Consider the following 11,938-nt stretch of genomic DNA (forward strand, 5'->3'; position numbering starts at 1 on the left):
AAAAAGGGATTTTTCTGGTCTGGTATAGAAGGTGATATAGTGGCTTATGTCCAATACATACCAATGCGCCTCAACACCTGATAGGGTCCAACATATCTCGTAATGGCATGACAAGGAACTCATAAGATCCATACCGAGTCTTAAAGGCTGTCTTCTCCACATCCTGATCTGCCACCCGTATCTGATGATACCCGGACCGCAAATTAAGTTGTGTAAAATACTTAGCCTTTAAGAGTTGGTCAAACAAGTCATCAATGCGAGGCAAAGGATAACTTTTTTTGACCGTGATCTTGTTAAGTGCCCGATAGTTGATACACATCCTCATGGTTCCATCCTTTTTCATAACAAAAAGGACTAGCGCTCCATAAGATGACTTGCTGGGTTGGATATGACCTTTGTCAAGAAGCTCTGTGAGTTGCTTCTTGAGTTCAGCCATCTCTTTGATGTTCAATCGATACGGAGCTTTTATAGGTGGTTTAGAACCCGAAATAACCTCAATCCGATGGTCAACCTCACAGCTAGGAGGTAGCCCTGGTGGCAAATCCTTCGGGAAGATATCCTGATTCCTCACCAACAACTCCAATATTTTCCTTGGTACAGGATCAACTCTGTCACCGATTCAAACTGAGTCACCAACACCCTCAGCTTCCATAAGGATTGGGATGCTAAGTTCCTGACTAGGAGGGTCACTCAAAAAGTAGCTAAGAGGGGATGTCGGACCTTTTGGGTTCAAGTGTGATGAGCGCTTTTGCAACTGAAAGGACACATTAGGACATCCTTTTGACTTCAATGTGATATGACTTTGTCCAACACCATAAATCCCTTTTATATATTTATTGAAGAAGTCCATACCAAACACCATATGAAAATCTAGTATCTTCAACACTACTACGTCCACTCTTTCTTTCCACTTGGATATTTTTATTGGAACATCACTCACAAACTTTCTGGCTACATGTCCACCTTCCGCAAACCAGAAGTGCATAGGCGACATTTGCTCAGCATTCAATCCTAACAACTTAACTAAGTCTTCAGATATCACGCTATGTGTAGCTCCTGTGTCAATCATCACTCAGATTCGGTGTCCACGGACAAAGCCTACCAGATACATCAACGGATTAGTGTTTGCATTGACTGCGAGAAAAGCTTGAGGAAAGCAACGAAAGTAACTCACTTCCTCTTCCTCATAGTCTACATTGACCAACTCGTCACCACCACCGTCTTCCCTCATGACATTAACACGAGACCTTGTCTTATGCTTGTTGGGACATTCTAAGGACCTATGTCCTAACTCTCCACAATGGAAGCAATGACCCACACTACCCGTTCCGCTAGGAGCAAGTTTTGCAAGTTATTCCTGCTTGTACCCACCAGGAGGAGGAATAGAGGGCCTAGGACTAGAAGAAGCTGCTGGTGGTCTCCAACCACCACCAGCTTTATTAACTGTAGCTTGTGAGCCTCTAGGGTGGTACCTACATTCCACCCTTTGTTTCCGATCACCTTGTTTATTCCCAGAATTCCTATTCTAATCTGAGTTACCAGCATACGGTTGCTGATATTGTTCCATGAGCAAGTGACTAAAGGCAACTTGCTGTGCTGCCTCCTTACACTCCAGGTACGTCTTTGGCTTAAATTTCAAAATCTTATTGCGAGAAAATGAACTTAAACCCTCCAGAAAATAACTCCGAGCATCTTCATCACTCATATTTGCAATCATAATGCGCTTCTGAGCAAACGCATTAACGTAATGCATAAGGTCCCCTCACTGCTTTAACCGTTGCAACTCCGCGTGAAGTCTCAGACCAAGATCATCCAGCAAGTATTCCTTACGAATACGAGACTGCATCTTGGTCCAACTTCTAGTTTGTCCTTTTTCAGCACACACCTGGTGCCACCAAGTTTTGGCATGAACAGTGAGAAAGGATTGTGCGCACGCAACTTTCATACGATCATCTACGTCTGCTGCTATGAAATAATTTTCCTTATCATAGACCCAGTCTTCCAAAACCTGATAGTCCCGCATGCCTCTGAAATTAGGTGGTTTCGGAGGCTTGAACTTTGAAACTCGTGCAACCGGGGGTGGCTGTAGAACTTCATCATCCTCAGAACTTGAAGAGGAGTCTAGTTGCTTAGGTTTAGCTGGTTTAGCTACTTCAGCTTCTTTCTTCCTCTTCATGTTCTCCTTCTTCAATTTGCGAACTTCCTTTCGCAAATTCTCGATCTCGATTTCTTGAGCCGTACACTGTAGTGCCACAGCATCTAGCTCTTCCTATTTTGACTCAGCCCTTGCCTCTTCAGCAGCATCTCTAGTAGGAGTTTCCTCTTCTCGATTCACCCGTCTAGAGGTTTCAGTGTCATCAGCATGGTTGCTTTTCACCATCCCGCTAGCTGCATGCATGCCTCTATCAGTAATTGAACATGCATACAACGTTCTTACCGAATGGTGCAATCCAACTAATCCTACACAGGTCACTTCGGATCTACTAGAAAAGTCTCTGCGTATGCAACTTGTGTCAGAAAATCCGACAAAAGTTGGATAGGATCACTGAGACAATTTCCTCTGATACCAAATGTAGCGCACCTGAATTTGGAGCCAAACTCCAAGCCCATTGCACTATAAAATGAGGGTCCGGTACAATCCCACAAGCACCAGCTCCCCGTATCCAGCACCTGCACACAAAATGGTATTAGATGGAGTCTGGCACAATTTTGGCATACTGGTGGCCTAACGTGAGGAGGAGGGTACCCCACTGACTAGAGTAGTGTGGAGCTTGGGCTTAGACCCAAGCCGGACGTAGAACAAGGAGTGACACAACCCAGCGGGGGCCAAACTAATGTCTCAGGTGGTCGGACATGCATTCCAACCACTATCCCTACTATATATTTGGAACCCCCCATAGCCCCCCCCCTTGAGGAACACATGCTTTGGGCTCCCCAAGCCTCCCTTAGTACCAGGAGTTAGTCTCTAGGACAACCTCGAAACTTACTAAATATGGAATAGCGCTAGATTGCGAATTTGGACACGGGACGAACACCATTGTGTTCAGGCCGACCTCTACATTCTGTAAATATGCCAAATGAGCAAATCTAGACACTTTCCATAAATAGCATTGAGGACCGAAGTGAGACTAACACAAAGGGCATGATAGCAAGGGTGTTTGGCAGACATCGTAAGCTATCATGCAGCGATATTGAGGGACTAGTCTCAATACGCGAGGGTTCTTGCCAAGCCAATGCAAGATAAAGCAAAAGAGAACTAACAAGCCGGGCCAAGTATATTTGGCTAAATAAACATATAGGAATTCCTTCCTTATGCTCATCCGGCCAAGTACAGATGCTAAGTCCAGTTTACTAACACTTGGACAAGAGGGGTTAATAAAAGGAACTAGCAGTACCGACCTCCTGGCATTGTGGCAATAAGGAAAGAGTGCCTGTAAGGACTAGCTGACAAATATCTTTCAATACTTGAAGTATTGTGTCGCTCCTTGTTTTGCGTCCGGCTTGGGTCTAAACCCAAGCTCCACACTGCTCTAGTCAGTGGGGTACCCTCTTCCTCGCGTTAGGCCACCGGTATGCCAAAATTGTGCCAGACTCCGTCTGACACCATTTTGTGTGTAGGTGTTGGATACGGGGAGCTGGTGCTCGTGGGATTGTACCAGACCCTCATTTCGTAGTGCAACGGGCTTGGAGTTTGGCTCCAAATTCAAGTGCACTACATTAGTTATGCACTGGGGAAGAGTTCTCATACAAAAGGGACATCCTATTGCATATGAGAGTTGAACTTTGAATCTCGTAGAGCAACGCTATTCCATATATAAGCAAGAGTTAATCTTTATTGTTCATGCCTTGCGGACGTAGCGGCACTATCTTTATGGTGCAGTGTTTATGGTGTTGATGGATCACAAAACACTTGCATGATAGAGGCCGAGATGGACCTGAGATAGAGTCTGAGATGGACCCGAGATGGACCGAGATGGAGTCCAAGATGGAGTCTAAGATGGAGTCTGAGATGGAGTCCAAGATGGACTGAGATGGAGTCTGAGATGGAGTCTAAGATGGACTTGAGATGGAATCCAAGATGGAGTTCGAGAAGGACCCGAGATGGAGTCTGAGGTCGAGACCGAGACCAAGACCAAGACCCAAATTGGGACCGGGACCGGGACCGAGACTAAGGCCAGGGTCGAGATTGAGGCCGAGGCTGAGCCCGAGCCTAAGTCTGAGTCCGAGTCCGAGTCTGAGTCTGAGGGTGAAAGCCCAAAGCGTTCGTCTCCCAAACCCTAGGGGGTTTGGTGAGCTCCAAAAGTATAGTAGGGGGAGGACTCTAGTGGAGCTAGTTTGGCTAGGAAAGGCCAGTTTGGCTAGGAAAGGCCAGTTTGGCCTAGGAAGGCTGTACCTAGGTGTTGGGTAATGGGATAACCACTAGGAAGTCCAAGGCTAGAGTGAATATAGACCGATAAGCAGGGTAGCTTGGTGAAGTGTTCAAGAGCCGACACTAGCTCCCCCGAAAGATCAAATGGCTGATGCTCCCAGTCCAAGCGTGGGTGGCACTACCTACTTGGATACCTGGCATGGCTCAACAGAACCTCGCTCTAAGCCCATAGCTAGAGCACCCAAAGGCGGAAGGTGGGGAGAGTACCCATGAGGCTCGCATAAGGCCACAGTGTTCCGAAATGCATGTTGTCCCAAAGTCGCAGACTGTGAAAAGGAAGAGGAGCAATCCTCTAGTGCAGTGACTAAGGATACTATCACATGGTGATAGAGGATAGTAGGACTTAGAGGTCAGGCCTGTAGGCCTTATTCCAGGGGCAGTGTTGGCAAACACGGCCATAAATAGAAAGGGACTTGGTAGGGACTAAAAAAAGGATATTGGGGAAGGTTGTTCCCTACTTCTGCAAACATCCTAAGGATGCTAAAGAGTGGATCTGGGATGACCACTCATGGATGGATGGGACAATCTTGGAGAGATAGGACTGTGATGTAGGTGGTATTGGAGCACTAGTGTGGCAAAGGTGATTGGGCATGGCCTTAATATAACGGGCTGATATGTTAATGGTACCTTTGAGTGTTAGTCATGGGATCGGACACATGGAGCACTTGGATGGTTGAGTGGCATGGATGCTATTCTTGGGGCTAGCAAGTCCCTAAGTCCAGAATAGGATTTACGGAGGTTGTGAGGAGACTCCTCTAAGTGGTTGGAAGTGTGATTAAGTAATTAATGTAGAATGGAAAATTTAGTGGCTTATAATTTGGTATTGGAGTTGTTCCTTAGTCTAACTTTTATTAGTGCTCAAGTATATCACCACTGATATTGGCATTGGAAAGTCCTAGAAATGGGCCTATCCTTGGGGAGTAGCAAGTTGGGAAGACATGGCTTTTCACTACAATTCATTTGTGAACTTGTAGGCAAGATGGTGGATAGAAAAAGTTCAATAATAGAATGACTTTGGGATCTTGGGAACAGTATAAAGGTTTCCTCAGAGAGTTGAGGATGTGATCCAAATGAGCATTTGACTTAGCAAACTAGCTCATGTGGCTGTGGTAAACAACTATAGTTGGGATCACGAGGAAAATAAAGACTCCAAAACAATAAAAGAGTCACAAGACTACCCTCATATAGCTGAGGCTAGTGCTCATGAATTTGAGACCAAAATTAATGACTATAAGAGGTCAAATACGGATAAGGACATAAATTCTTGAAATGGTAGCGGGGCCTACCTTTTATAAATGCTAGAACTAACCCAAGGAGTTAGGGGTGTGTTTAGAGGATGAGTTAGTATTCTCATCATATAGACGAATAGTCTTAAGGGGCAAGGTAGCCCATAAAGAATGGAAAATAATCAAGTGTTGGAATAACATTTGTAAAGATGGTCCTTATGAGTAGGATATGAATACAATAAGTTGTATTCCAGCAAATTGACACCTCAAAAGTAGGACTTTATAGGTCATTGGGTTAGCAAAGTCCAAAAAGCTGGATGACTCAAGTAGAGTCAAAGAATAGTCCTAAGAGACTGGTAGAAGCATTTGGACTGAGGTGTATTATGCCCCACAAAGGATGGGGAGGATCATAAGATCCAAGTATGAGAACAGTGGGCATCTCATTGATGGTAGAAGGTGCCATACTCAAGTCATGGGAAAGGTGTTCCTAGAAGAAAACAACTTTGACACAAAGTTGTGTATGAACTCTATAGTACGTGCTAATGTATATTTGGCATGAGAAATAATGGTATTGGTCTTGGCAAAGACTTAGACACAAGTAAGAAGTGTTATAAAGGTAGGCTTGTGAAGCCGATGGTGTGGAGACACCAAATGTGTTAATGCATAATGCCTTGAGGTCAAGTTGGTGGGTTTATGAAAACCCCTTCCCAAAGGAATCCTAATGGAAATAGGAATGGTATAACGTAAGTTAGAAGGCATGCGGTTGGAGTGTGGTGACCCAGATAATGATGGAGATGTGGAAGCATCAGCAATAAGTTGTAGGACTTGACCACTATGAGGCAATTAAGCAAAACGTGTAAAATAATAATTGATTAAATTGGTAGAAGGTAACTACCCAAGACTTTTTATTTGAAAAAGAAAGTTAAATATACCCTTATGTGGGAGAAATTGCTTATGTTACGATATAGTACGTCAATGTCGTAAAGAGAATACTTATTGTCAAAGAAAGCTATCATTAGGATACCCAAACACTCTAAAATACCAAAAAATGGTGTTTGGTGTCATGAGGGCATTAGATAAAGCCCAAAGGATTAAGTCCCTAGCGAATGATGGATAGAAAGTGCTATCTAAATGTCCAAAGTTGCGGAAATAAAAGAAATCCATATATCCAAATTGAACAAAGATAAAAAGGGATTTTAGCAAGGCTAGTGATAGGCACATAAATGCCCATATATAGCAATGTTAATTCCGGGGTATGGGATTACAAGGTGAGTATACCCAAATTAAAGAACCACTCCCTAGGTTATTCGGTAGGTTCATCCCTAAGAATATTTGCTAAGGCATAGTAAAAAGTGCAAAGCTATCCTCCTAATTTGGAGGAGAACGATTGAAAGAAACATGTGATGCCAAAAAGTAAGTAGTAAAAGGATAAAACCGAACTATAGGAATCGAAAGGCATAACAAAGGGTGGTTATGCGAGTTGGGAGTGGAGAATCAAATGGGTACTTGCACGTGTTGTTAGCAACCGTGATGCCATGGAGAATCTAAAATATGGAATTATCCATGTTAGACCATATGGCAATTAGAAAGCTTGCAAAAGAAGAAGCTTTGGCAAGCTAAAGGACAGAGTTCCTTCAAGGTTCCTAAAGATAATTCTGAGTAGCTTAGTACCTAGAAAGGCAAGTGTAAATGGTTCATAGAGCGTGCGAAATCAGAGTGGCACATCATAAGCGTGGTCTTGAAGCTTGCCATATGGTAAAGCTATCAAAGTTGGGGAAGTAGTTCTTGAGTGTTTAAGGGGATAGCTTTGAATAGGAGTCGATCGTCAAGGATTCTCACGCTTATGTATGAACCATGTTATGGTAGTTGGATAACTTGCTAAGTGAGATTGGCAAGTCGGGGGAACAAATACCCTAATTAAAGGTGCTAACTTCAAAAGGGGTGGCCCATGGGGCTAAGCATGTAAAAGTCCATGCATGATCACAGACTTGTCAAGTGAGAGGACTTGGCAATGTGAAGGAACTAGATTCCTAAGCTGTGATCTGTAGCGCTGTAGCGCACTTTAAATATAAATTGGTGGACCGGTGTAGGGAATCACGCCAGGCATCTTAGGTAATGCTATTTGTAGATGCATATACGGAGGTTAGGTTTGAGTCCCAACCTTCTAGTGTTTGGGTTCGAATCCCAAATCACTAGGGCATGGTGATAGTTTGGAATATGAGGACACTCATATTTCGGTGGTCATGGACTCTCAATGAGGAGACTGGCTTGGGCACACTGCCAAGCGGGGGATGCCTTGGAGTCGTGATGCACGGTTAAATTGCTTAGTGTAAAATCTTGGCATATCTAACTTGAACACTTTGGTGCAAAGAGCACCAAGGACGTGGTAAATGAGATGGGGACACCCAATCTCAGTTGTTATGGATCTTTGGTTGGAAGGGCTAGCTTGGGCACACTACCAAGTGTAGGGGATGCCCCCAGGGTCATAGTTAACAAGTTAAAGGTCTAGAAAACCTAGTATCTATTAGCAAATCTGTTAAAGGACAAAGGTTAAATCACTAGGTGATCTTATGGCTAAATAAAGACGAGGTCCTTGTGAGGTTAAGGAATAAAGTTTCTAGTTCAAAGGGTTGAATTGAACTATTGATGATGGTGTGGCTTGGTTAAGGTGATCAAATAGAAAGGACACCTAAAGGGAAATTAATTGTGCCAATTAGTTAGTGAGTCCAAGAAAGTAGACTTTAGGAAAAACCTATGGGAGGGTTGCAAAGTTGGGCTGTCGATAGAGCCCGTAGTAGAAAATGCTAAAGAGACCTACTAGGGGTGAGCACTCTCTAGATTTGGTAAAATAAAGCCTTTGCCATGGAACTAAAAGGATACCTTGAGAATGGAAGTAATGATCCTATGTTGCTTGGTGCAACAATCAAAGGATAAAAGCAAAAGACTAGTGGCCAAGTGTGGGCCATAGAATTCACTAGAAGGAATCCAAATGGCAAAGTTAAGCATGGAACACTAAGCAATATTAAATGCTAACGGATTGTGAGAAAGGAAGTGTGTTTCTAAGGATGGATTCCCAAATGCTCCAATTTGGCAAATGTGAAAGCTCCAAGGGAGGGAGCGGCAAAGTAACCAAATGATAGGGCTGTGGACAGCCCTAGCACAACTTATGAAACTTGGAGTGAAAGGTGGCATGAAATAGAAAAGAGGATGATGGTGCCTTTAAGTAGAGAACTTCCTAGGATGGGGAAGTGAAATTTGCACTATATGTACAATGGAAGGTGTCAAAAACACCTAGAAAATCAACTTCGAGAAGTCAAAATTAAAAGTTCTAAAGTGGAATGGTTATCGATCGAAGTTGAGACTACTCAAGAATGAGTAGTGGAATTGAGATAAAGAAGGTATCTCTAATGGGTTTAGCAAGAACTAAATCAATAAAAGGGAGAGAACCACCCCCGGTGGTCGAATGGGTCTTTATATTAAAGAGACTATGCTCCTTAGAAGATGGACAAGGCATAATGAGCCTTCAATGTCAAACCATTGATGAATATTGGCTGGGTGCTAAGGATGGAAAAGGTAATATATATTGGTGTTACTTTATAAAAGGTTTTACCATTCAATGAGGACATCGAACTTTGTCTATGGGTGGTGGAGTTGTGAGACATAAAAATCCCTAGGCTCCAAAGAGGAGCCGTAAGGGTGCCACGTGGTTATGGCCAAAGCAAAAGCCAAATGAGTGTAACACATTTGGACTAAAAGCTCCGACTTGAAGAGTCGAGAGCGGGAGTGGAACTCTCGACGGAGTGCTCAAGGAATGAGCATGAAGCAAGCAATAAAAGAGTCTCTAGAAAAAGGGCATAAGAGGACCAACACATGATACGTGGTGGAGTCCAAGATGGACCCGAGATGGAGTTTGAGATGGACCTGAGATAGAGTCTGAGATGAAGCGAGATGGAATCCGAGATGGAGTTCGAGATGGAGTCTAAGATGGACCTGAGATGGAGTCTAAGATGGACCGAGATGGAATCCGAGATGGAGTCTGAGATGGAATCTAAGATGGACCCAAGATGGAGTCCAAGATAGACCGAGATGGAGTCCGAGATGGACCCGAGATGGATCTGAGATGGAGTCTGAGATGGACCCAAGTGTAAGCAACCAAAGGGAATGACTCAAGAGACGGTCCATGGGGTTCAAATATAGAGGGAAAGGGCCTAGAATAACAGTGAACCCCCATTTTCAATCAGTTAAGGGTCTTGGGATACTTGGAGTTAAGCGTCCTTGGGTTTGAATAGTATTGGGCTGGGTGACTTCCTGGGAAGTCTAAACTCAGGAGCTTACATTTGGTATCAGAGCGGTCTCGGGTCCGACTCTGTTAGTTGGCTATGGGAATCACACCACATGTTGATTGAGATCTGGCTGGTCTAATTTGCTCCTGCTGGGCTCAACCCAAGGGGTAGGGTGTCAAGAGAGTGGGGCTCTCGGGAGAGCAGCTTCTGTTCACGAGGGCGTGAACTTGCAGGGAAGCATGGTGGATTGTAAGCAACCAAAGGGAACGATTCAAGAGACGGTCCATGGGGTTCAAATATAGAGGGAAAGGGCCCATGAATAAAAGTGCACCCCTTTTTTCAATCGGTTAAGGGTTTTGGGATACTTGGGGTTAAGTGTCCTTGGATTTGAATAGTACTGGGCTGGGTGACCTCCTGGGAAGTCCAAACTCAGGAGCTTACACTGAAATGGAGTCCGAGATGGTCCTGAGATGGAGTCCGAGAAGGACCCGAGATGAGTTCGAGGTCGAGACCAAGCCTGTGTCTGAGTCCAAGCTCGAGTCCAAGTCCAAGTCCGAGCCTGAGGGTCAAACCCTAGGGGGTTTGATGAGCTCCAAAAGTATAGTAAGGGGGAGGACTCCAGTGGAGCTAGTTTGGCTATAGGAAAGTCTAGTTTGGCCCAAGAAGGCTGTACCCAGGTGTTCGGTGATGGGATAACCATTGGGAAGTCCAAGGCTACTGTATCCAGGTGTTCGGTGATGGGATAACCATTGGGAAGTCCAAGGCTAGAGTGAATATAGACCGACAAGTAGGGTAGTTTGGTGAAGAGTTCAAGAGTCGGCTCTAGTTCCCCCGAAAGATCAAATGGACGATGCTCCTAGTCAAAACATGGGTGGCACTACCTACTTGGATACCTGGCATGGCTCAACGGAACCTTGATCTAATCCCATGGCTAGAGCACCCAAAGGCGAAAGGTGGGGAGAGTACCCATGAGGCTCGTGTAAGGCTATGGTGTTCCGAAATATTGTCCTAAAGTCCCAGACTATGAAAAGGAAGAGGAGCAGTCCTCTAGTGCAGTGACTAAGGATACGGTCACATGGTGAGGAAGCCTTAAAGTGCAGTGACTAAGGATACAGTCACATGGTGAGGAAGCCTTAGAGGACAGTAGGACTTAGAGGTCAGGCTTGCGAGCCTTGTTTCAGTGGTAGTGTTGGCAAACACGGCCATAGATAGAAAGAGACTTAATGGGGACTGAAAAAGGGATATTGGGGAAGGTTATTCCCCACATCTGTAGACATCCTAAGGATGCTAAGGAGTGGATTTGGGATAACCACTCATGGACGGATGGCTTATTCTTGGAGAGACAAGACTGTGATGCAGGTGGTATTGGACCATCAGTGTGGCAAAGATGATTGGGCATGGCCTTAGCATAATGGGCTAATATGTCGATGATACCTTTAAGTGTTGGTCATAGGATTGGACACATGGAGCACTTGGACCAAGTGCAATGGTTGAGTGGCATGGATGTTATTCTTGGGGCTAGCAAGTCCCTAAGTCCAAAATAGGATTTACAAAAAGTTGTGAGTGAGACTCTTCCAAGTGGTCAAAGGTGTGGTTAAGTGACTAAAGTAAAATGGAAAATTTAGCCACTTACACGATCCCACTATCTAGTAAAATTTGCATTGGACCGCTATAGAACACGCCCTCCAGCATTAAAGCTGATTCATGAGTATCCTTGAGCTCCATCTTTTTCCACATACAGTTGAGTTGATGAGCAATGATCAAAAGCTTTATCCTCCGATCGAAATGGTCGTCCCCATCATCCTCACGCTGCAAAGTTTGCAACTTTTTAATATCTAACTTACCGTTGTTAGGGCGTGGCCATGGAGAGAGAGAGAGAGAGAGAGAGGGAATATTTTGGTCCTCAAAATATTCCCTATCTTCCTTGTATAAAACCCTTGTCCTACAAAGGTAAGGGGGGCATTTTGTGGAGAGCATTCAAGCATTTCTTGTGTTTGAGC

The sequence above is a fragment of the Selaginella moellendorffii genome, unplaced genomic scaffold, assembly GCF_000143415.4.
Source record: "Selaginella moellendorffii unplaced genomic scaffold, v1.0 SELMOscaffold_96, whole genome shotgun sequence".
NCBI classification, from domain to species: domain Eukaryota; kingdom Viridiplantae; phylum Streptophyta; class Lycopodiopsida; order Selaginellales; family Selaginellaceae; genus Selaginella; species Selaginella moellendorffii.